Below are 24,090 nucleotides of genomic sequence, written 5' to 3' on the forward strand. Positions count from 1 at the left end.
CAGGGCTGAGCCTCTCTGCAGCCCCAGTGGTCTATGATTGCACAATTCTGTATTTAGTCACGTCCCCTCCATCAGAGCTGGGCTCTCAGTGACAGGCAGGGAGGTAACCTTTCTAAGCCCATGGGCTCTGGCTCAGCATGGCCTAAGGCCATCTTGGAGACGTATTAGTGAGTGCGCAGACACAGGGCCACTGCACTTGGAGAAGGTTGCCGAGAGAACGACTGTCCTCTTCAGTTTATGATCACAAGGACCATTTGGAGGTTGTGGGAGCAAAATGCAATTCCCGAGAGTGGCAGAGAGCACACACCTGGTGGATTCTCTCCTGACTGATTCTGTGGGAGGGATGCGTCTTCCGTTGACCCACCTGGTGACACCGCTTCAATTCATCCTCCCCGCAGACACCTCGGGTCATGGGACTGGTGGCCCCAATTATAGAGGCAGGGACATAGATGCCCAGAATCACAGAGTGTCACAGTTGGAAGAGCCCTTGTCTAGTCTAAACATTTGATTTTACACATGAGGGAACTTCATCTCAGAGAGGCCAGAGGACACCTACAAGGTCACAGTTAGAAGCAGAATTTGCTCTGGGTAGTGTACGTTCTGGAATCCCGGCAGGATGCTCATTCCCCCTCTACAGCCCCACCACCAGGAACAAGGACAAAAGGGAGTCCTAAACAGGCAGCGTAGAGAGCATCGCCCTTCTTCTGGCCCCCAATTCTCAATAAGATCTGAGTGATCAGGACTGTGAGTGAAAGAGTGGAGGAGGGCATGGGAAAAGAAGCCCATTTTCTAATTCTTTACCCTGTGTGAACAGCTGAGCCACCGTCTTTACGGTGTATGCTGCTGAACCCTAGATCACAGCAGCTAGTGCTCTGAAGCCCTTTTCTCTTGTGGTTAAGGACAAACCCCATAGCGCACCTCAGGGCATGGGATACAAAGAGCATGGTTGTTCTTTCTGAAATGTCCCTGTCACGACTCAGAAGTCCTTGGCTCGACTCGAGCTCTGTGAGAGGACATCCTTGGGAACAGGTTGGCATGAGGCCTGGCACTTGGGAAGCATTCAGACAGCTGGCTGGATGAGCCCAGAAGGGGTCACTCATGCTGGTGACATATCACAGAAGACACGGAAAAATATGAAATGGCTCAGCGGTTGGAACCCTGTAAGACGTGACGATCAGGTCTGTGATGAGTGCCCAGACATCTGCTTTTTCACACTTGCGTGGGAGGGAAAGGCAAGTGAGGTGAGAAGTACAGTCTGCTTTCACTCTCATTTCGGCAGACTGAGCGTGAATTTGTAATCCAGTAGTGGTGTCTCTCCTTGTGTCTGTCTTTCTCTGATGTTTTCTCTTAAGCAAATGAAGTATAGGATGAAGTCCATCTGTAATTCTGCTTGGGGCATCATGGTAAGGTGGCACTCTCCTTCCATCTCTTCTCTCTGGAAGTTCCTTTTCTTTGGAGAGACATGACTACTGCAGAATCTGAGCCCACAATGTGGGCCTGAGAAAAGAACACAGACAGCTGTGTGCCAAGGCTAGTGAGTGTATGGGGAGTCGGGAAGTCTCCCATGCTGAGTCAGGTAACTGTCAAGTCCTGCTATATCCCTTTGGAACCTCCCTCGTTCATTTGGGGTCAGGTGGCTGAGCCGCTCCCCCATCAGTGGACTGTGAGAGTGAGTGTCCTGAAGCACTTCTGAACCTGGGCTTGCTGACATGTCTGGTGCTACTGTCCAGCTTGTCTACAGCAACCTCACAGGCTGGGATGTGGAAAAGGGCCATCTGGTGCGTTCTGGGCTTCGAGTACGAAGAAAACTCTACTCTTTGGGGCTTATTTGTCACCGAAGCATAGCCTATCCCGTCCTAGCTTTTTACTCTAGTCTATAAAGCCCACCTCATCTGAGGAGGACAGAGAGGCCAGATTTTGACCCCTGTGTCCTCTCCACTCTCTGGTTTGGAAATGTAAGTTTTCTTTAAGTGTATGCATACTAGGATAAGTTTAAAAGGTGAAAATGAAACGTTAATGGTAAGTTACACATCTTGATGGCTTTGCACCGTAGATTGTCAATACTTTGAAATTTATTAATAACCCTGATCTAATTAAAAGCTGATAAATTCAGCATTTCATTTATTTTGAAGAAATTAATGTTTGTTTATTTCCAAATATAATAAAGAAATTTTTACAAGCTATAAGTCATTACTGTCAGGCCAGTGTCTTTTATATTATTATTAATCTGGAAGTATAAAATATATTCATTCTAAACTTGCGGTAATTTATAATGGAAACAAATTCTGGGGCTGGAGAGATGGCTCGGTGGTTAAAAGCACTTGTTGCTCTTACAGAGGACCTGGGTTTGGTTCCCAGCAACCATATGGTGGGGCACAACCATCAGTGACTCCAGCTCCAGAGATTCTGATACCCTCTCCTGGCCTGTGTGGGTATCAGGCACATGCATGGTGCACAGCCACAGATGATGACAGAACACCCCTACAGATAAAATATTTTTTAAAAAAATTTCATGAATTATAAACTTGGCTACATTTCATTCTCTACATTAACTTGCTAACGAGTGAATCATTGTTCTGTGCTTGAATCATTGCCCATGAAGACTAGAACTACCCATGAGGATTTGTCAATAAAAACTGGTTGGTAAATATGTTTCATAAGCTTAACATTTCATAAAATTGAACTTGTTAATACTTTCACATATAAAAATAATGTAATTGATATCTAATATCTAGTAATTTTGTAATATTCTAGTATGATAGCCTGTCTACTCAGCATTAGGGAAATGCATTTGGAAAGAAATAAGTTACATGTAGGAAGAAATGTATATGCCTATCACTTGAACATCTAGAGACATAAGCACATACCCACGATCTTTTAAATTCCCAGGTGAGTTACTTAAAATGCTAAAACTAACAACTATGACTTAAATGTTTATCATCTAGCAGCCACTCTGGACCACTCTTGCAGAAAAGGCTCACAAGGCAATTTGGGTTGGAGGTATTTTTCTTGTCTGACTCTTCCAAACACAGCTTTGTATTAGCATGTTCAATAAACCAAGTAACATGCTCACTGGATTACTCCGAGCCATTCTTGACCCTCATTTCATTCCAGTTGGAGGTAATTACTTGCTGCTAATGCAAAATGCAAAAGACACCCTTAAATTCAGTCGAATTATTATGTAGATTGGAAACCAGACCTCAGTTCCTCTCTCACCACAACTCTTTTGTCTGCTTTATCAAATAGGAAAGTTGACCTGATTTTTCACCGGAGGGGCGAAGCTTTTACTTACAATAACACTGGTTCTGGGGCTCATGGAAGAAATGGGTGAGCCATCTGAAGAATGAATCAATAATAATGTCCACTTTAGTGTCTAATCAGGGAGGTGGGAATGCATCCTTTACTCTCTTCATAATGTGCTTTGAAAACACAAGCTTTTGTTTAAGGCATTCTAAATAGAACCCGGGTAATTTTGTTGTTGATCTACGTCTGCATGGAAACTCTGTTTATTAACTCATTTATATTCAAATCAATCATGTCAGTGCACTAAGAGCTCATCTCTGGATTAATAGTATTTACAGTAAAAATGGAGCATGGTTTCTCTCAGCCTCATTCCAGGAATCAATAAAAATCAACAGTAAAAGGCTATTTTTTTCGTGAATACCTAAATGGTTTCACAAGCATCATTCCACTCAGAGGAAAGGTTATTTTTCTATCACAGCAAGAGGGAGAGTGCATGGCTTCTGTTAGGACTGATGGAGCTCAGTGCAGAGTTCAGCTGTCAGGAAGAAAGCTATTTGCCACAGGCCTGGAGAACTTCAGGGAAATCCACCAATCAGTTCTTCCTAAGTCAGGTTAGAGTGTGCACTGCTTAACTCTCTGTCCATGGTGAGCAGAGTCCAGGAGCATTGTATTTCCTGGAAAGGGAAACTAAATATCTTCTATAAACTAAAAAGATAGCAAGACAGTAAATCAAGACTAAACATGTGGTACTGGGCATTAGTTATTTTTCACAGTGTAGAAAGTTAAAGTCTACAAAGTATAGAAACATCATACTCAACAAATAATATCAGGGAGCAGAGAGTGATTGAGAACCTTGGTTCTCATCTGCAGGGCAGGCCACTGTGCTTTCTTCTATGGCCTTTCTCTTTCCAGTTTCCGGTCTAATCAAAACACTACTTCTGTGCAGCCTTGTTTTGGGGGACTCTTGTGTAGCCCAGGCTGGCCTTGAACTTTCTATGTGGTCCAGGATGATTTAACTTCTGGCCCTCCTGCTTCCACCTCCAGTGCTGCGATTACAATGAAGAATGAATCAATAATAATGTCCACTTCCGTGTCTAATCAGGGAAGTGGGGATGCAGCCTTTGAGACACCATGTGAAATACCATGCTCTGCTTATGTGTTGCAAGGGATCAGACTTAGGGCCTTATACACACAAGATAAGCACTCGACGAGCTGAGCTACATCTCTCGCCTCAGCACAGCTTACAGATCGTCTTCCCTCTGCCCCACAAGTGTCATCTCAGGCATCCCCTGAAGAGCAAATGAGTCCCAGTGTCTTTGAGGGTCAGGCCAGGCCCGTGCCCAAGGGAGATGCCACAGATAGCCAATGTACCAACCACTGCACAGGGTTCCCCAGGGACCTTGCTATTGTCATAGCAGCTCTGCTGTGTCAGGACAGAATTCAGAGTCACCATCAGCTTTCTAAGAAACTCCTCTAGCTGGACCCCAAGCTGCTCAGCGTCCCCAAGACACCAGTGGGGTTGTCATGAATTTCAATCTCAAAAGATTTCCTATCTCAAACAACGATAGGGGTTTTGCCTAACTTGCTGCGACTTGCTTGCTAAACTTCAAATTCCTCCAGTGAATTCTGGCCACACTATTCTGTAACTGTGGATCTAAAATGTATACCTGGGAAGAAAACCTGGTGGAGGGACACAGACGGGCAATTTTCTTTTTTAATTTAATTTTATTTAATTAACTTTTTTCATTTATTTTACATACTGACTACAGTTTCCCCTCCCTTGTCTCCTCCTGTCCTGTCCCCTTACATTCCCATCTACCCTCCTCCCTATCCACTCCTCCCCTGTTTCCATTCAGAAAGGGGCAGGCCTCCCATGGGCTTGAACAAAGCATGGCACATCAGGTTGAGACAGGACTGAGCTCCTCCCCCTGCATCAAGGCTGGACAAGGTAATCCAGCATGGGGAACAGGTTCCCAAAAGCCAGCTAAGATCCAGGGACAGGTCCTGATCTCATTGCTAGGAGCCTTACAAACAGACCAAGCTATACAACTGTCACACACATGCAGAGGGCCTGCTTGGTAGGTCCCATACTGGCTCCCTAGCTGTTGGTCCAGAATCCATGTGCTTCCACAAACTCAGGTCAGCTGTAGGTTTTCTGTGGGTTCCCTTGTCATGACCTTGACCCCCTCCCAACCCCCGGCTCATACAATTCCTCCTCCCTTTCTTCAGGAGGACTCTGGGAGCTCCATGGCTGTGGATCTCTGCATCTGCTTCCATCAGTTACTGGATGGAGTATCGCCGATGACAATTAGGGTGGTCACCAATCTGATTACAGAAGATGGCCAGTTCAGGCACCCTCTCCTCTAATTGCTAGGATTCTTAGCTGGGGTCATCCTTGTGGATTCCTGGGAGTTTCCCTGGCACCAGGTTTCTCCCTAACCCCTAAATGGTCGCCACTATCAAGACACAAAGAGACATGTCTATGGGGAGGCAATGTCCTCAGATCAGATGTCAAACTGGAAAGTCTGACAAATGTGAACCTTCAGATCTGCCCATAATCCAGGAAGCTGCTTTATAGAATGTACTAGCCTACCAAACAAATGAATTCATTCTCCAGATTTCAATTCCTTCATTCATTCCCCAATCAACACATACATGTGGAGTGCAGCATAGATTCCTGCTCAGACACTGGGGACGGTACCATGAACAAATGGACTCAGCTCTCCGCTCCTGGGTACTTTTAATGCTCAGACTGAGGAGGAGTTACAGGTCAATAATTATTGGCATAAGAATGGGAGCCGGAAGAGCAAGCTCCCATATTTTCCAGTACCATAAACACTTCTGATCTCACCCCCTCCTGTGATTAAGCACAAATCCTTCACCAAAACTTTCTCTCTTTCATACCGCATCATTAGACTTATCACATTTTAGCTCCAGACCCTCTTGCCTTATAAACCATTTGCCATAGACATGATACAATAGTCTTCTCCTCTGTCTTTAGAAGAGGAGAACATTTGCTAAGGAGCTGTTGCTAGTGTTCTCAGACAGAACCCAGGCACCGTGTGCTCAAGATTCGGGCATTGTATATCAGGGGAAGCGCTTCTGCGTCCTACCAGGATAAAAACCATTGCCTTGGGCGGCCTTAGGGTGACAGGATCAGTACCAGGAACACACTCTCCTCCCTTCTTTTGATCTGCCCACCTTTGGGGCTTTGTGCTGCTCAGCACATGACCAATAAATAAATCACCTGCTGGGCCTACAGCTCTCCTTTACAAGAAGTGTGCAAACCTCACTCTTAAAGAATGTGACATTCAGGTATTTTTTCACTCCAGAGAAACTCCATGTGGCCGAGATATGAGCTCACTGAACCTTGGTTACTAAGAGCCATTTCTATTTTATCAGTACTTTCCATGAATTAGACATATTACCTTGTCACAATATGGAGACCAAATGACATATTGGAATATCAGGAAAAAAAATATTCCAGTCCAAAGCTTGTGATGCCTTTATCTCTGACTGCTGATATGGAGAAATTAGCTTGATTCCTCTCCAGATTTTACCCAAGGACTGGTAGGGGGAATCCAGATCACTTTTAAAATATTTCAAGAGTGCAGACTCTGTGGAAGAAGTGAGTGTGGTTGGGCCTCATCCTATGGGGTATGGAAAGGCATAAAGTTTGGCTAAATGACTTCCTAGTCAGCTGCACTTTGAACTCAGTCAAACGTACCTTTGCAATGCCGTGCCTTACTATTTTAATAGTCAGGTCCCCTCTCTCAACAATTTTTAAAGTATAGACCTGGGTAGTAGAGAGGTTAGAATCTACGGTCAAGTAACCTGGCTGCGTGCGGATTGGCCACTGGGCGGGGACCCTTCCATCACAGGTATGGTAACACATGTGGGTGTGGCTCTGTGGACATGATTTAGCACATGGGTTAAAAGACTACAGACTTAGGGGCTAGAGAGATGGCTCAATGGTTAAGAGCACTGACTGTTCTTCTAAAGGACCCGGGTTCAATTCCCAGCACCCACATGGCAGCTCACAACTGTCTGTAACTCCAGTTCTAGGGGATCTGATACCTTTACACCAATGCACATAAAGTAAAGTTAAGTAAATTTAAAAAAATCACACACTTTAAAAAAAAATAAGACTACAGACTTCAGAGTTAAACTGAGTCTGAATCCCACCTCTATCATTAAAGGGCCCTGAAAATGGGGCAAGTTATTTAACCTGTCTTTAGTTTAGCTTTTCTCATCTATAAAATGGAAATAGAAATACCGTTTTCAGGCTTATGTAAAGAACAATACTCGGAACATGTTAAGAGCAGTAGACCTCAATAAGCACTGTCATGGATAGAGATACATGAAAAACCACCAGGTATAGGCAGTCAAGTTCTGTGAGGCCATTGCTCACTGTTACAGCTTTTGAGAGAAATTTTTCATAGTATTGAAGGTGGATCCACCTGAACTTTTAAAACGGTGGTTCACCAGACTACAGCGGACCTGGGACAAGTCAGTTGCTATGGATCTCAAGTCATTCTCTGTCTAGACCTGGGCATGGGGGCAGCTATGCTAGATGTTTGCAGAGGTATGAGAGAGAGAGAGAGAGAGAGAGAGAGAGAGAGAGAGAGAGAGAGAGAGAGAGAGAGAGAGAGAGAGAGACTTCTCAAAGCAGCTGCACAGAAGGAGATGTAAACATCTGCCTCTCACCCCAGTGTCGGGCTGTTTGGTACCCGCATCTCCATCTTGCTCGTTCCTTCTACATTGTCAGGCATGTCTCCTTTTGCCTCACAAGCATTCCTCAACACCTACCCTGAGACACCTTTTTACCATTGTTAGTGCTTATGCAGAAGACAGCTGCTTTATGAATAGCAAGGGGGTACGTTTCCTGGGCTGTTGGGCAAATCATCATTAATGTGGTGGCTTAAAACAAGAGGAACATGCTTCTCTCATTGTCCCAGAGGCCAGAAGTCAGATAGGAAGTTTCTGCCAACACCACACTTCCTTCTAAGGTGTCAAGGGTCAGCTCTTCCTTGCCTCTTTCCATTTCTGGTAGTTCCAGAAGATCCCGGTCCCCCAGCATCTCTGCCTTGGTCTTTACCAGGTCTGCTCTTTCGAGCCTGTTTTTTCTCTTCCATCTTTTGTCAGGGCATTTGCTGCTGGATTTAGATTGTACCTAGGCGATCTAGGGTGAGCTATTTTCAAGGTGCTTAACTTTGTTAGATCTGAAAGGATCCTTTGACCAAATAAGGTCACATTTACAGGTCCTGGGGGATTAGAAATTAGAATGTCTTTCTTTCTCAACTCTCTCTAGCTAGTAAGAATGACAACCAGATTCTGAAGCTGCATTGTGGGGTCCCAGCAGAACTCTGTGTGTTATATGGGTGACATGCCTGTGGAATTGAGTGTAATGTCTGCCCAGCATAGGAAAGCACACGATGGAAAGATGGACTCTGGTCCATTTAGAAGTTGCTGCCTGAGCCTCCCTGAATGATGTCATGTTCAGTACTAACTGCAGAGCATAACACAGACTGTTTGAGAAAGTTCATGGGAAATGTTTAAGAGGCCTATGTGGGCAAGCAATTTTATAGCGTCTGCCCCCCACTCTGGTTCACAGAGCTGCTGTGTTGACATGGGTCAGCATGATCACACGTCTGTCTTGTCTCCAACACTGACTGAAGTCGATCTGGACTCAACTCCATGACAGTAATTTTTTATTTAATACTCCCATTGGGCCAGTTTGTCAAGGGCCCATACAAAAGCTGTTACGCAGGAATAAGTAAGCCACAGCGATCCTGGAAATACTGGGAGGGTCAGGCCTACAGTTTCTGTGTTTCCACTTCCATTAGAGACCCAGGTGGAAGGTGATGGAAGAGCGAGGAACCAGGGAAAGCAAACTGGTGTGCTCCAAAGTTACTAACTGAGCCTGGCATGAAGGAGATGTCTGCATTCTGCACCGTTACCACAGCAAGTGAGAGACAGGGTTGGGGCAGAGCAGATCGGCTCTCCCTGGCAATGGGTTTACCACTCACTACCCAAGCTGGTAGGTGACCTCCTTTCTCTGTGGCTCAAGTTTGACATAGGAAAGACAAACACTGTATCATGTCTAAGGACCCTTCCATTTGACACATGTTATTTATTTATTTACTGATTTATTTATTTATCCAATCATTTGTGGGTGGGCATTGTGATGTGTGGGGGGATATACCTGTGTGCATGTATGTATACGTTAGGGTGGAAGCTCAGTGATGCCCAGTGTCTTTCCTTTGTTTTTATTTTTGACACAAGTTCTCTACCTGAACCTGAAGCACATAGATTTAGCTAGGCAGACTGGCCAAAGAGATTGAGGGATCTTACTCCCTTGTGTTGTGCACACAAGCCACCATGTCCACTTGAGACCCGATCTTAGGTCCTTGTACTTTCTCAGTAAACACTTTCCTGACCCATCCATCTCTCCAGCCCCTTTAGCACACACTTTTAATTGCTCACTAAAAAAAAAAAAATGCACACTGGAGTATGTGGACTGTGAGTCTGGAGGTGCACATATGTACCAGCTGGTGCTTATTAATTATGCAACATCTACGAGGCAGGCTGGGTTTACTTACCAGGCATAAGTCATGAGTTTCACGTTAATACAATGCCCGCAGGTGCAATGATAACAATGATATCCCAAACAACTAGTATTTATTGAACACTTATTTTGCATCAGTGTGGGGAACAAATGAAGTCCCGAGTAAATGTGTATTGTTGCCACGAGCACAGCCATGTCCAGGATCCCAGTGCCTCAGACCCACGGGAATGGCAAAGCCTTCCTTGGTCCATGAATAGATATTACAAATGATTGACCTTTAACTAAAACCAGTGTATGCAGAAACTGTGAACCACAGGCTCTTCCTCCTACATGACTGTGACCTTAAACTGCTCCCTACAGAGACCTCCTGCCAAGATTAGCTAGCCTGCCTCCTCCTTGTTCGGCTGTATACGGTAAACATGCCTCCTTTCTCGGTGGTACATAATAAATGAGTTCCCGGGATTGATATGTCTCCACCAGAGAGCACAGCCTACCTGATTCCAGCTTTTCTGTATGTGTGTCTGTTATTTCTTGTTTCTCCATCACCCTAGTTAGGTTAGTCCCCAAGCCTTACAGTTCACTGCACACCGACCCAACAGTGATGAGTTCTGAAAGCTGTATTCTCTAGCACCCGGCTACTCTGGCTGTATCTTCTTGCCTACAGTCACATAAACTAGAGTGGTATGCAGTAAGGATGCTTTTATTTAATGCTCGAGATGCCCATCTCATTAATATTCAAATACAAGTGCTATGGATATCGCTCTGTATAAGTAAACACTGATTGGCCAGTGGCCAGGCAGGAAGTATAGGCGGGACTAACAGAGAGGAGAATTGAGGGAACAGGAAGAAGGAGGGAGAGACCTGCCAGCCACCGTCATGAGAAACAAGATGTAAGGTACCGCTAAGCCATGAGCCACGCAGCAACTTATAGATTAATAGAAATGGGTTAATTCAAGATAGAAAAGTAGATAACAAGAAGCCTGCCACGGCCATACAGTTTATAAGTAATATAAGCATCTGAGTGATTATTTTATACGTGGGTTGTGGGACTGCGGGGCTTGGTGGGAGCTAGAGAGAAACTCTCCAGCTACATACAAGTGTTAGTAAAACTGTACACCTGTAACTAACCTACAACCACTGGGTGAAACCAGGGGTCAGTGTCGGCCTTATGATTTCAGGATTTCACATAGATCCATATGTAAATGAGGAAGTAATCATAACCACCTTGTAAGAATGGTCCTATGAGTCATACCATTTTACAGTTATGGAAATTCAGTGCTATAGTGGTTAAGCAACTCTACACAGTCCTTCAACTGATGTCTGATGTGACTCAGTTTCTAGGGAGTCACGGTAACTAGACTGTCAGTTCCATACAGGTAGCAACTCCTGCCCTCATGTTAGCTTCAGTCTCCCGTGCCTCAGCCCAGCTCGTGGGGTACAGGAGGTGATTGGTAAATACTGTAGAACAACCAAGAGTCTAATTCAGAACCCTCACTTGAGACTGCTATGTGACGTATGGACTGCATAGTCAGCCTTTCATTAATCACATGATTCATGACAAGAGGATGGCTCTACTGGGTGTGAGTAGATGAGCATTACTCTGTCTCCACTCCTGGAAGTCATCTGACATTAGCTCACATTCTGTTGACCCTTGGCTCTCTCACGCATAAAGGAAGTTCATATGTAAGTTACTGGTCTGGGATACAGGGGTGGATACTCTGGTTTCTTTGGCTTCTGTTCTGGAAAAGGTATTGGCTGAGCTGATCTTGCTTTTGTAGCATGAGTGACTGTCCCTTGTGGGAGCTATGATTAGTTCTCATGATGCCTCTGCCTTTTCATCTCCAATAAGGTTTTTCTTTCTGGTCACCAGTGCTAGCTCCATGTCCGTGTGTTTTCGGAACCCAACAGGAGAGAAACGGAAGGAGAGCGGGCATCAGTGTCCCAGTGGTATTCGACCTGCTCATGCTAATGTCGGGCAGTGTGATCTATCTCATTAGAGTTGACAGGATGTCCCTGAGATGACAGGGATGCTGCCCAGCCTCCTGTCACTTCCAGCACACCAGCAGGGAAAGAAACCCTCATAGAGGAAGCATTTAGCTCTGTAGAATCCAAGAGGGCTGATTGTTTAGTAAATATTTCATCAAGAACATTAGCTGTGGAGCTTGGATGCTTAAGTAATGCAGATAATGAAATGTAAACAATAAAAAATTAATAGTGTTTGAAATGTTAAGCATAATTAGGCAGGCAGTGTATCAGTAATGAGGGGGTTCCACTCATGGTGAATATTTTCCATCCACCTTCTAGGCTGTGCTACAAGAGAAACGACCTAAAACAACTCTTAGGGATTGTTCTAGAATCCAGCCCTGTATACTGAGTTGTCAGAGTGTTGTGTCTGCAGGCACCTACTGGCAGAGGCTGCCACAGTGCAGGCTTCTTTACACATGGCCTGCACAGAACACTTGCTGGGGTGTGTTGGAAGCAGGACACAAGAGGCTGTATAAACACATCGCTGGAATGCACACTTCCAATCAAAGGGGATGGGAACGGGGCAGGGACGAGTCCACGTTTATTTAGTGAATCATGTAATGCAGAAGGGCTCTCTGGAGAGTCGTTCCATTTATTCTTTTCCTTTGCTTGTGGGCTCTCATCTTCAATCACTTCCCTTTTCCTCCCCAGAAGCTGCTTCTCTTCAGTCTAAAAATAATATGTTCAAGGGTCCTTCGTTGCACAAAGAGAATTCTCTTAACATGTCTCCCTACAAAAGCAGTCAGCCTTCCTCTCTCCTTTCATTCCTCATCAGACTTCCTGGAAGAGTGCAGCCCATTTCTGCCTTCAGCCTCCCTGAGTCTCATTCCCTCGTGTGGCAGCCATGCTCTGCTGCAGGCTCCCCTGACGCACACCCCCACACCCCCCAGCTCTTACAAAGTCACCTGTGCTGTCCTACGGTTGAGCCGTGACTTCCCTGGTCCACCCTGCAGGACTGTAGGCCATTCTTCAGGAATTCTCCCCTTTGATTTCAGCCTTCACATTTCTGTGCACTGCTCTTTTGGCCTCTTGTGACCAGTTTTTAGGTTCTGGCCTGAGAACACCACCCTCAGTTCTCAACTTCTTTACACAGGACCCCACAAATGAAAGTCAACTGAGGCAGGATAGCAAACATATGTATGAAATGGGTAGGAGAGAAGGAAAGGGTGGGAAAAATAGGGAAGCCGTGACAGCTTTTTAACTTGTTTATATATTTTTAAATTAATTTTTCTCTCTGTGTGTGTGTGTGTGTGTGTGTGTGTGTGTGTGTGTGTGTGTGTGCACGCCATGGCATGTGTATAGTGGTCAGAGGACAATTCTCAGGAATCGGTTCTCTCCTTTGTACAGTGGGTCCCAGGGATTCACCTGAGGTTATGAGGCTTGAATGGCAAACCCTCTACAGCTCTCTGTTTCTTTTCTTGTTACTGTGGGAAATATCTTGACCAAGAACTTTAGTGCTTACTTGGTTCCCAATTCTGGGTTGCGGCCCATCATTGCAGGAAGACCAAGGTGGCCGAACAGCTCGTCACATTACACCCACAGTCAAGAGCAGAGAGCGCTGTATTAACACGTGCCTGCTAGCACTCAGCTCAATGTCTCTGGCACAATCCAGGGTCCTCTGCCTAGGGAATGGTGTTGCCCACAGAGAGTGGGTCTTTGTACCAACCAAGACATGACATGCCCACTGCCCAACCTAATCTAGACAGTCCTTCATTGAGACCCTCGTTCCAGGTGATTCGAGACTGTGCTGAGGTGACAACTGAAGCTAACATCTGTTGAGCCATCTTTCCAACTTGTTGATATGTTGACCATGCTTATCATTTAATGATGTTGTTATTCTAATGTTATAGTAACAGACCTCTGCATTTTGAGCTGTCCTATTACGTTGGTATTTGGTTTTGTAAAACTAGTTGTTATAAAAGCACATAACAAAAAAACAAAATCAAAAAAAAACAAAACCAAAGAAACGACCACCCTCTGGTCCTCTCCCTGCAGGCCTGGTTTTGCCCTTCGTTCCATTCCTCTCTCTGAGTGCATTGAAAAAAAAGGGTTTGTTTTTTTTTTTGCTTGAATTATATGACTTTGGCTATGCTTCCCACCAAGACCTGAATCTCCCTCTGAGGTAACATTCACATCCAGCATTTTATTGTTGCTGTGACTCGATGGAAGTGACTTAAGAGAGGAAGGATTGTTTTGGCTCCGGGTTCAGAGGCCATTGTTCTGTCATGTCTGGGAAAGCATGATGACATGGTCACTGCATGGTGAGAGTCTTTATGACAGCTACTTGCCACACACTTTTGATGCTAACCTTCAAAGGCCTGCCTCCAGTGACCCACCTCCTCCAGCCATTCCTCCTGCCCTGTCAGACAGCCTCCCACAACCGCTACCGCCTAGGGACAGGTGTTCGAATCCAGGAGCCTGTGTGGCACGTTTCTCATTCCAACTCTTTGTGTCTAACTCTGCAGTCACTGTCCTCACTGAGACTCATCTTCTGCCCAAAGAAGCTCACCAGCTGTGCCTTTGGCTATTTTTCCCTCAGTGCATCTTCCACAACGGAGTTTCAAACAGGTGGACAGATGAAATGCAAAGAAAATGGCTGTTCTTAACACTCAGTTTTGGTCAGAATCGGCCTTTGTACCCCAGGTTCTTACCGAGATAAATGTCACTGGGCAGGTGGATCAGAACAAATGCTTCAGACTATCCCGAGAACTGTCTAAATCCCCCCATCTAACAGCTATAAATTGTAGACGAGGCTGTTTATCCGAGCACACGGCATTCTTCATGAATAGGTTGGTACGCATTTGTTGAATGAAGGATGGAACTCATACCGTGAGCCTCTTAGGAAACTGGGAGACTCCCTGACAACCTCTGTTACCTTTCTCATTTTAAAATCCTTCTGCTAATAAAGGATGGAGAGCTGGGTGGTGTTTGCTTAGATGGTTTTTCTCCTCTGAGGAACATATGGTGGACTGAATCTAGGGGAGTCTCTGACACCTAGGAGCAGCCCAGGGACCTGAGAATGGAGTGTGGGAGGGGTCCTTGAAAATATGAGGTGCTAAGCCGGGCGGTGGTGGCACACGCCTTTAATCCCAGCACTCGGGAGGCAGAGCCAGGTGGATCTCTGTGAGTTCAAGGCCAGCCTGGTCTACAGAGTGAGTTCCAGGAAAGGCGCAAAGCTACACAGAGAAACCCTGTCTCGAAAAACAAAACAAAACAAAAAAAAAAAGAAAAGAAAGAAAATATGAGGTGCTGACATCACTTTCTCATCTCTAACTTTTCTTCTAATACTTCTGTTTCTACACGATGCTTTCCAGCTCTGAGGGGGTTGAAGGGTTAGTGCATGGTGAATTATTTTGGTTTTGCCAGAAGATTACCTTTCGGCTACTTGAGAAGGAAGTTCAGAGCATTTGAGGAGCCAGATAGGAGGTGACTTCTGCCTCTTTCCCTTACCAACAAGTGACGGCTCAGCTTAGCATTTCAGTTTCATCTGGTGAGAAGTGGTAGGGTTCATTTGGGAATGATCATTGTCAAGCATGCTTGAGATGTTGTATGCTGGTGTGGCAGGAATTCCAGCCTAACACGCACACATTAATAGAAGCAGCACTTAATTTAATTCATGGCTGCACTAGCAGGGGCTGGAGAGCATTTGGGCTTCCCAGGCATCCAACAATCTCTGTAACTTGACTTAAAGGCTTTCTACATGGCTTTGTCCTTTATATAAACCCCGAGTTTCCTTCTACAGATGCTAGAACAAGGGGTCTGTAGTTTTGTGATAACTTTGCAACCCAATTCTTTGACATCTGGGCAGTTTCCCCCTTATGGGGCAGGGGCAGGAATTAACCAAATAATTTAAATCTAACAACAAAGTAATAAAATATCAATTTCATTCCAAAGTTAATGGCACTACTTCAAGTTATTTAGCACTTCATAGCAGAATAACTTGCCAACCCACACTTCGCATATACATATTTATTCAATTCAACAAGAGTGTGCTCTGCACATTGGCTACCCATGATTTGTGCCTATATAATAACTTCTGAATAGAACTCACTGCTTTATGGGTCTTTGGTGGGATTTTTAAAAAATAAATTCTGCACAAGGGATGGCATTAAAAGGGAAAAAAAGAATATAATGTGATTTTCCTCCTATGTAGACACCGCATTAGTTTCCTTTTATTAATCCAAGCAATAAAAATCACTGTGACATGCTGTCATTATTTATTATTTATTTTTCACATCTTTCTTTTTAAAAAAAGGTTTAGAGTGGTCTATTTTAACATGCCATTAGAGTCTTCTGAATCTGTTCCCTGGAAACAACTGTGAGACTGAATATAGAGAACTAAGCCCAGAACAGGCCGCTGCAGGGCCAGCTCCTCGTGCAACAAACAGACAGTGTTTTTCGCATGCCCGCTGGCCTGCTATGCCGAAATAACTCCTATTAAATTAGCAATTAAGCAAAGTAAAGCTTGACTTACAGAACAACCCAGAGCACAATGAGCTGAATGTGATGACGATCGAATTCTTGAGTGCTGTGTATAGCTTTTAAATGTTACCTACAAATTTATAATGTATCTGATTAGCTTGAAATGTCAAAATCGTAACTGAAGACCCCACAGAGGCTTTCTAAAGGGCACAGCGTCTCTCCTTTCTTTTTTGCTTCGCTTTCTTCTTTTCCCTCTTCAAGATTCTTCAGAAGAAGAACTAGCTGGCAAAGGCTTTCCGCTCAGCCTGTTAATAACAATCAGAAATATTCACGGTATTCCCTGGGTTTCCCCCACTTCTCACATGGTCAGGTGTTAGCATGCAGTCCTTATTCTCAACCTAATTACTTGCATATGAAGCTGGAACTTCGCAGCTGTCTCAAAACTTACACTGTTTTTTTTAGGAAGGCATTGCTATCAATAATAGAAAGTGTGTGTGTGTGGGGGGGGGTCTTCTCTCAGACAGTATGTGGAATTGCATCTGGCTGACAAAGCCGTTGAAGAAGCTGGGTGATAATATTATTACAGTAGTTACCATATGGCTCACATCAAATGCGGCTCCAGTTGGATTATTGTTCGGGTTTTCTAGAAGGAGATGGGAGAGAGTTGCCACAGAAAGCTGGTCCTCGGTGCAAATGCTGACCCTCCCCTGAAATGTAGGCTTCCTAGTCTCCTAAAGGAAACAATTAAAACTCCATTTGCATCAAGAGCAAGAGAGCCCTGGATTAATTACAGGTAAGGTTGTATCTACATTCTCAGGGGCTAGCCACTGCCAGGTTCTATTTTTGAGGAAAAAAAAATGCTGCTGCAGGTAAACTAAATCTACATTTTTTTTCTCTTAAAATTCTGTGTGGCCAAAGGGAACCTGCCACTCAAAGATCTTTCAAAGGTAGCCTCAGAAACTTTCATTTTCCAGAGTCTGGATGCAGCTAGGGAACTCAAGGTTCAGAACCAAAAGCCTAAACCAAAGAAGGCATGGGAGGCTGATGCCTCTGTGAGGCTCAGAAAAGAGCAGGTGTCGCTCTTACAATGGCTGCATGATGGCCATTGAAACTGGGACCAAGTCTGAGCTGTACAGGTCCAGCGCCAGGATGCTCTAAGCCAGAGGACTGGTCACCGAGACAGGAGTGTCAAAGAGGCAACATCCCACTGGGGAGATGGCTCATGAGGAAAAGTGCCTGCTTTGTGAGGACCAGGACATGTGTTATATCCCACAACGTATGTGAAAGGTAGAGTGTGGGTGACATGTGCTTGCAATCCCAGCTCTGGGGAGGCAGAGGCAGGTAGACAGCTGGGTCATTGGGGTTTAAGGATTAATCACCCTGTTCAAGGCCAGCGAGAAACCCTGTTTAAAAAAACAAAAAAGATGCATGGTATGTGAGGAATGACTGCTAAGGCTGTCCTCTGACCCTCACATACACATACACACACACACACACACACACACACACACACACACACACACACAGACACACACCACTTCCCTCATCTGCAAGGCTTCTTGCCCCATCTTTTCTATTCTAAGCCTCCCTCCCTCCCTCCCTCCCTCCCTCCCTCCCTCTGTCCCAGTGGCAGAGGGAATGATGGAGCAGCCATGCTACCCTTAGTGGCTGTCACGGTTGCAGCTCCGTGCCTAGGTTCCAAGTTACTTCCTTAGGTTTAGGTTCAGCTTCCCAAAGCCATGATCCACAGATACGATGCCACAGGCTCCCTTTTCTAGTCAGTCACAAGCTGTCAGCTTGTACCTGCAAGTCCCCTGAGCTCTGTAGACTTAGCCGAGGAAGCTAGCCTCTGCAGTTTCTGGCCACCACCTCTCTCTGCCAATTTCCTCACCCTTACTACGCCAGGCCCTCTGACAGATTTTCTTATATTAGCCTATTTATGTAGAACTGTATCTTGCCCTGATCTCTTCCTGCATTCTTTGCTTCGTATGATCCATGAAACGATAGCCTTTATCACATGCTTCTGCAGCCATGGTGCCTGCCTCACTGTGGGCCTAGACTCGGTCATGGCGAAACCAAGAGCCAATGTAAGTTACCAGTGAAGCTGCTGGAGGGTAGCCTTACCAAGAAAGCCTAGGAAGCTACGCAGCAGGAATTGTCCAGGTTCAGATTTCTCTGTTTCCTAGAAACAAAGCCAAGCCCTTCATCTTTGACTTAGAGAACTCTCACAGTGATGCTTATTACGTTCATGTTTATGAGAGTCTCAGCTCCTTTAAAGCTAGGTTCTGTTCATCCAGGAGAATTCCTCCTTGTGTTCAGTACAACCCCCCCCCCTCCAGTTCCTACCAGCAGTTTTAGGCATTGTGGTGGTGCCATTTCCTACATGGAAACTCTCCCTCCTAGAGGGGGAGGGCTGAGACGCCTATAACTCAGGAAGTCCACACAACTTGCAAGGCTCAAAGAGCTCACGAACATCCCGGGCTTAGGAAGGTTAGAAGGTGGCAGGTTCACGGATTTCCTACCTTCCTGCTGATTTATAAGCTGTGAGAAATTGCTGATGGAGAAGAGCCTCTCAGGAGGAACTCGCTGCTTTCTCTCCCTGTCACTGGTGCTGGGGGGACTTTTCAGTGAAGCTGCTCCTTTGACTAACCCACGTTCCTTTCCTGCCCTCAGATCAGAGAAAGAGAAGTGTCTTCCTCTCTGCATCTAGCCCTCATCCCCATCCTTATGATGATGGCTCCATTTCTGTCGCAGAGGGACAGCTATTCTTCTTGCGACTCTTCCAGGCCAGCAAGCACAAGTGTCTCTCATTCAGTAAACCTCTGTTCTGGACTCAGTTCTCTGTCACATGTCACCCCTGCTTCCTCATTCATGGCTCCCTCAGTGAACTCTGAAATCCAGCTGCCAGTCTATCTTGCTAAAATTACTAATCCCTCCCTAAGATAGCTGCTTGAGTTTTAGTTTTAAAATCATGTCTTCCAAGGTGCCTACACAAAGGAACAGGAGCTTCGATAATGTGGATGGAAGTCTTGCATGTTTATCATTCATTTTCCATCCTTTTCCCAAGGAGCCTGCCAGATAGTAATGTAATTAATTCATCTGAGTTTCACCCTTCCCTCCATCTGTTCTCGGGGAAGATGAGGCTGAGGAGAGATGAACTGCACTAATGAGCCATAAAAAGCTGACCATGTGAGTCCACAGTGGACTGCTACTGCTAGTCCCGAAAACAGATTATATAGAAAGCTGCCATCTAAGGACTTCACAGGGTGGAAGACCAGGTAACCAGGAGATTTACCGACTCAGAGAATGCTTGACCTGCATTTTGACCCAGACGGAGTTCGAAGTGATTTATTTATACAAGCAGCCTCACAGCTACACTATCTACTAGTCCCTACGATGGTTGTCTTGCTTCTGCTAGATAATAGAGCCAAAGAGGTAAAGACAGAGGAAGAGAATTACTGACGGCTGAGAACCAGTGGGGAGGTCAGACTTAAAGGAGCACCCTGCCCCCTGCCCCTGCCCCCCCGCCCCTGCCTCTCTCTTTCTACTTGCCCCTCCCAGTTGCACAATGAAACGAGCTATCTTTTTTTGTTGTTGTTGTCAGTTTTTGAGGCAGAGGTTTTATGTAGCCCAGGCTGGCCTTGAACTCAATATGTAGCAGAGAATGAGCTTAAACTCCTGATCTCCCTGCTTCTGTCTCCCACATGCTGGAATGGCAGGAGTGTGCCCATAATTATGAGTCATCCAGTAGCTATATTAAAACTTTAAAGAACCTGGTGAAATTATTTTTAGTAACATATTTATTAAAGCTCAAATGTAAAAAAAAATATGTCGTAATATATTTTCTGAAAACACCATCTGTCTTCAAAGAGACTGAACTTTTATTAGATCATGCACCAAGTTAATAACATGCCTTGAGATCATTTAAGACTATGAACTTAACCTGATATCCTACTGTGTGCTCAGCCTATGCAAGTTTAGCTTGCTTTTGAGAGAATGATGTGACGGCCAACCTTACTATTCCTTGAATTTCTCATGCAATTTACAACCTAAACTAATGCTTAGCATTAATATTAGCTATGTACTCCTCCATGCTGCAGACCCAGAATAATGCATGTGGGTATATGTGTATGGTAGTGATCATTTCCTGAAAACGTCCAACAGGTTGGAAGCAACCTCAAACAAAACAAATACCCACCACAAGTGTTGGATTATAGATAATGTCTGTTTGTGGTTTGAGTGCCATTCTGGGTCAGTAAAGAAACTTCTTCTCTTGTAAAGCTGTTACAGAGCTCTGCAAAGAATCCCTTGCTCCTTCCCCAGGCCATGGTTTCTGTGCTGTTCAATAAATACATTTCAAAGCCCTTTGTTGGGCACAGGCTCAACACACAGGACATTGTAGAGACCCTCAGAGGTTTCCTAGTGAGACCTTACTCAGGGTCTGAGAATCTGAGCTTGCTTTACCCAGCAGGGCTGCATAAGGGGAATGATTTGACCACAGGTGTGGCTATCAGGTGTTTGGAAGGGTCTACACTTGGCTGTGCAGTGTGCTTTGACTAGCAAGGGGGAGGTCTTTTGCCCCACCCCTTGGCATTGTTATAAAAAGCCCTTTGGAAGAGGCAGAAGGGGCTGTTGGGTTTTGATCCAGGTCCTCCCGAAGCTATCCTGTGTTCCTGTCTGTCTCCTCTTCACTATCTTTCTATCTAAAAGTTTCTTTTCCCTCTCTCCTCCTCATAGGAACCCTTTTAAAGGTGGGAGCTGGCCTCTCCCATCACACACACAGAGCAGACAGTCTATAGGCATGCCGGTAACCACTGATAGGAAGACACACAGAGAAAGAGTAATCTAAATTTGGGCTCACTCTTGGCCATCCCCAAGGGGAACTTTTGGTTTTGTTCCTCAATGTGACATTGACATGGTTTTATTTTTGCCTGTAACCAATCCACATATTGGTTTTAACTACATCTTCAAAACTGGTATAATGTTTATCATTTCAGCTTGCACATAGTGGTAACAGCTGCATGTGGCTGGTGACTGTAAAGTAAAAGAGCCAGTCAAAGACACTCACCCTAGCCCTGAACTCAGAGCCAATAAAAGAAACACACCCTGGTCCTGAAACCAGAGCCAGCCAAAGAAATACACCTTGGCCCTGAAACCAGAGCCAGTGAAAGAAACACACCCTGGCCCTGAAACCAGAGCCCCTAAAAGAAACACACCCTGACCCTGAACCCAGAGCCCCTGAAAGAAACACAGCCTGACCCTGAAACCAGAGCCCCTGAAAGAAACACACCCTGGCCCTGAAACCAGAGCCCCTGAAAGAAACACACCCTGGCCCTGAACCCAGAGCCCCTGAAAGAAACACACCCTGGCCCTGAAACCAGAGCCCCTGAAAGAAACACACCCTGACCCTGAACCCAGAGCCCCTGAAAGAAACACACCCTGGCCCTGAAACCAGAGCCCCTGAAAGAAACACACCCTGGCCCTGAACCCAGAGCCCCTGAAAGAAACACACCCTGGCCCTGAAACCAGAGCCCCTGAAAGAAACACACCCTGGCCCTGAACCCAGAGCCCCTGAAAGAAACACACCCTGGTCCTGAACCCAGAGCCCCTGAAAGAAACACACCCTGGCCCTGAAACCAGAGCCCCTGAAAGAAACACACCCTGGTCCTGAACCCAGAGCCCCTGAAAGAAACACACCCTGACCCTGAAACCAGAGCCCCTGAAAGAAACACACCCTGACCCTGAACCCAGAGCCCCTGAAAGAAACACACCCTGGCCCTGAAACCAGAGCCCCTGAAAGAAACACACCCTGGCCCTGAACCCAGAGCCCCTGAAAGAAACACACCCTGGCCCTGAACCCAGAGCCCCTGAAAGAAACACACCCTGGTCCTGAACCCAGAGCCCCTGAAAGAAACACACCCTGGCCCTGAAACCAGAGCCCCTGAAAGAAACACACCCTGGCCCTGAACCCAGAGCCCCTGAAAGAAACACACCCTGGTCCTGAACCCAGAGCCCCTGAAAGAAACACACCCTGGCCCTGAAACCAGAGCCCCTGAAAGAAACACACCCTGGCCCTGAAACCAGAGCCCCTGAAAGAAACACACCCTGGTCCTGAAACCAGAGCCCCTGAAAGAAACACACCCTGGTCCTGAACCCAGAGCCCCTGAAAGAAACACACCCTGGCCCTGAAACCAGAGCCCCTGAAAGAAACACACCCTGGCCCTGAAACCAGAGCCCCTGAAAGAAACACACCCTGGCCCTGAAACCAGAGCCCCTGAAAGAAACACACCCTGGTCCTGAAACCAGAGCCCCTGAAAGAAACACAGCCTGGCCCTGAAACCAGAGCCCCTGAAAGAAACACACCCTGGCCCTGAACCCAGAGCCCCTGAAAGAAACACACCCTGACCCTGAACCCAGAGCCCCTGAAAGAAACACACCCTGGCCCTGAAACCAGAGCCCCTGAAAGAAACACACCCTGACCCTGAACCCAGAGCCCCTGAAAGAAACACACCCTGGTCCTGAAACCAGAGCCCCTGAAAGAAACACACCCTGGCCCTGAAACCAGAGCCCCTGAAAGAAACACACCCTGGCCCTGAACCCAGAGCCCCTGAAAGAAACACACCCTGGTCCTGAACCCAGAGCCCCTGAAAGAAACACACCCTGGCCCTGAAACCAGAGCCCCTGAAAGAAACACACCCTGACCCTGAACCCAGAGCCCCTGAAAGAAACACACCCTGGCCCTGAACCCAGAGCCCCTGAAAGAAACACACCCTGACCCTGAAACCAGAGCCTCTGAAAGAAACACACCCTGGCCCTGAAACCAGAGCCCCTGAAAGAAACACACCCTGGCCCTGAAACTAGCTCCAAAGGCTAAAAAGGGCCTCCTCCACCCTGGCAGAGGCAGCTGCTCTCCCAGACTCCTTCCCAAATAAATTTCTTGAAAGAGTTTTAGGTGAAGATCTTTCACCAGGCACAGAGCAGAATCTCTTCTGGGAAGCTCCCATGGGAGCAGGGCAGAGGTAACAACTTTTCTTTGCCTGAGCAGATTGCTACCACTGCAGGGGTTTCCCCCTTAGCAGAGGGAGGCAGAAGTAACATCTTGGGCTGGAGCTGAGAAGAAAGAGATACCTCTGCTGGGAAACTCCCTTAGGTGGGTAGAACAGAGCTCAGCTGTAAGGGCTTTCTCAGAGAGGAGAAGAGTTGTCACATCCTGTGGGGAGACCATACCCCATCAGACCTCAGCTTCAGTATAGCCTGACTTCCCTACAAATCAGGATACCTTTCTCCTCACAGCTGTAGGTATCTAGGATACCTTCCCTTCATAGCTGCAGGAAGGATGGGAACGTGACTTTCCAACAAGTCGGGCTACCTTGCCCTCCAGAGCTGTAACACTGGCTGCCATAACGGACCACTCAGCTCTACACCATTTTGCTAGTACCTTGTCCTGTCAGTAGCAAAGCCCAAGTTTTTAACTTCTTTTTTTTTTTTTTTTAATATGAGAGGATACTTGCTTTATTCATTCATTCTGAAGCTGGAAAGCATATGGGTTGGACAGATAGCTATTGAGTTATCCCATCCAATTTCAGCTGCCTGATGGCAGGGATTTCTTCTACCCTTTTCAATCTCTATGTCTCATTGTGGAGAACAACGTTCACAAAATAGCAAGTACTCAAGTGGGAAAAAAAGCAAGGAATTTTGCATCTTCACATTAATAGCTTCATAGGTTAATATGTCCAGATTGGTGTCAATTATTGAATTCATCAAATGTCACTTTGTGCTAAGGCCTATGGCAGACACCAGACCCTAGGACAATCATGACAAACCCAGACCTT

At 45.9% G+C, this 24,090-nt stretch overlaps 1 protein-coding gene across 1 annotated transcript in view; it reads right to left on the reverse strand.

The window, feature by feature from the left end:
- The window catches only part of St6galnac5 (ST6 N-acetylgalactosaminide alpha-2,6-sialyltransferase 5), a 173,326-nt gene that overhangs the window by 95,745 nt on the left and 53,491 nt on the right, over window positions 1-24,090 (reverse strand). The gene's annotated exons all lie outside the window — the stretch shown is intronic.

The sequence above is a fragment of the Peromyscus californicus genome, unplaced genomic scaffold (assembly GCF_007827085.1).
Source record: "Peromyscus californicus insignis strain IS unplaced genomic scaffold, ASM782708v3 Scaffold_9__1_contigs__length_137607984, whole genome shotgun sequence".
In the NCBI taxonomy this organism is placed as follows: Eukaryota; Metazoa; Chordata; class Mammalia; order Rodentia; family Cricetidae; genus Peromyscus; species Peromyscus californicus.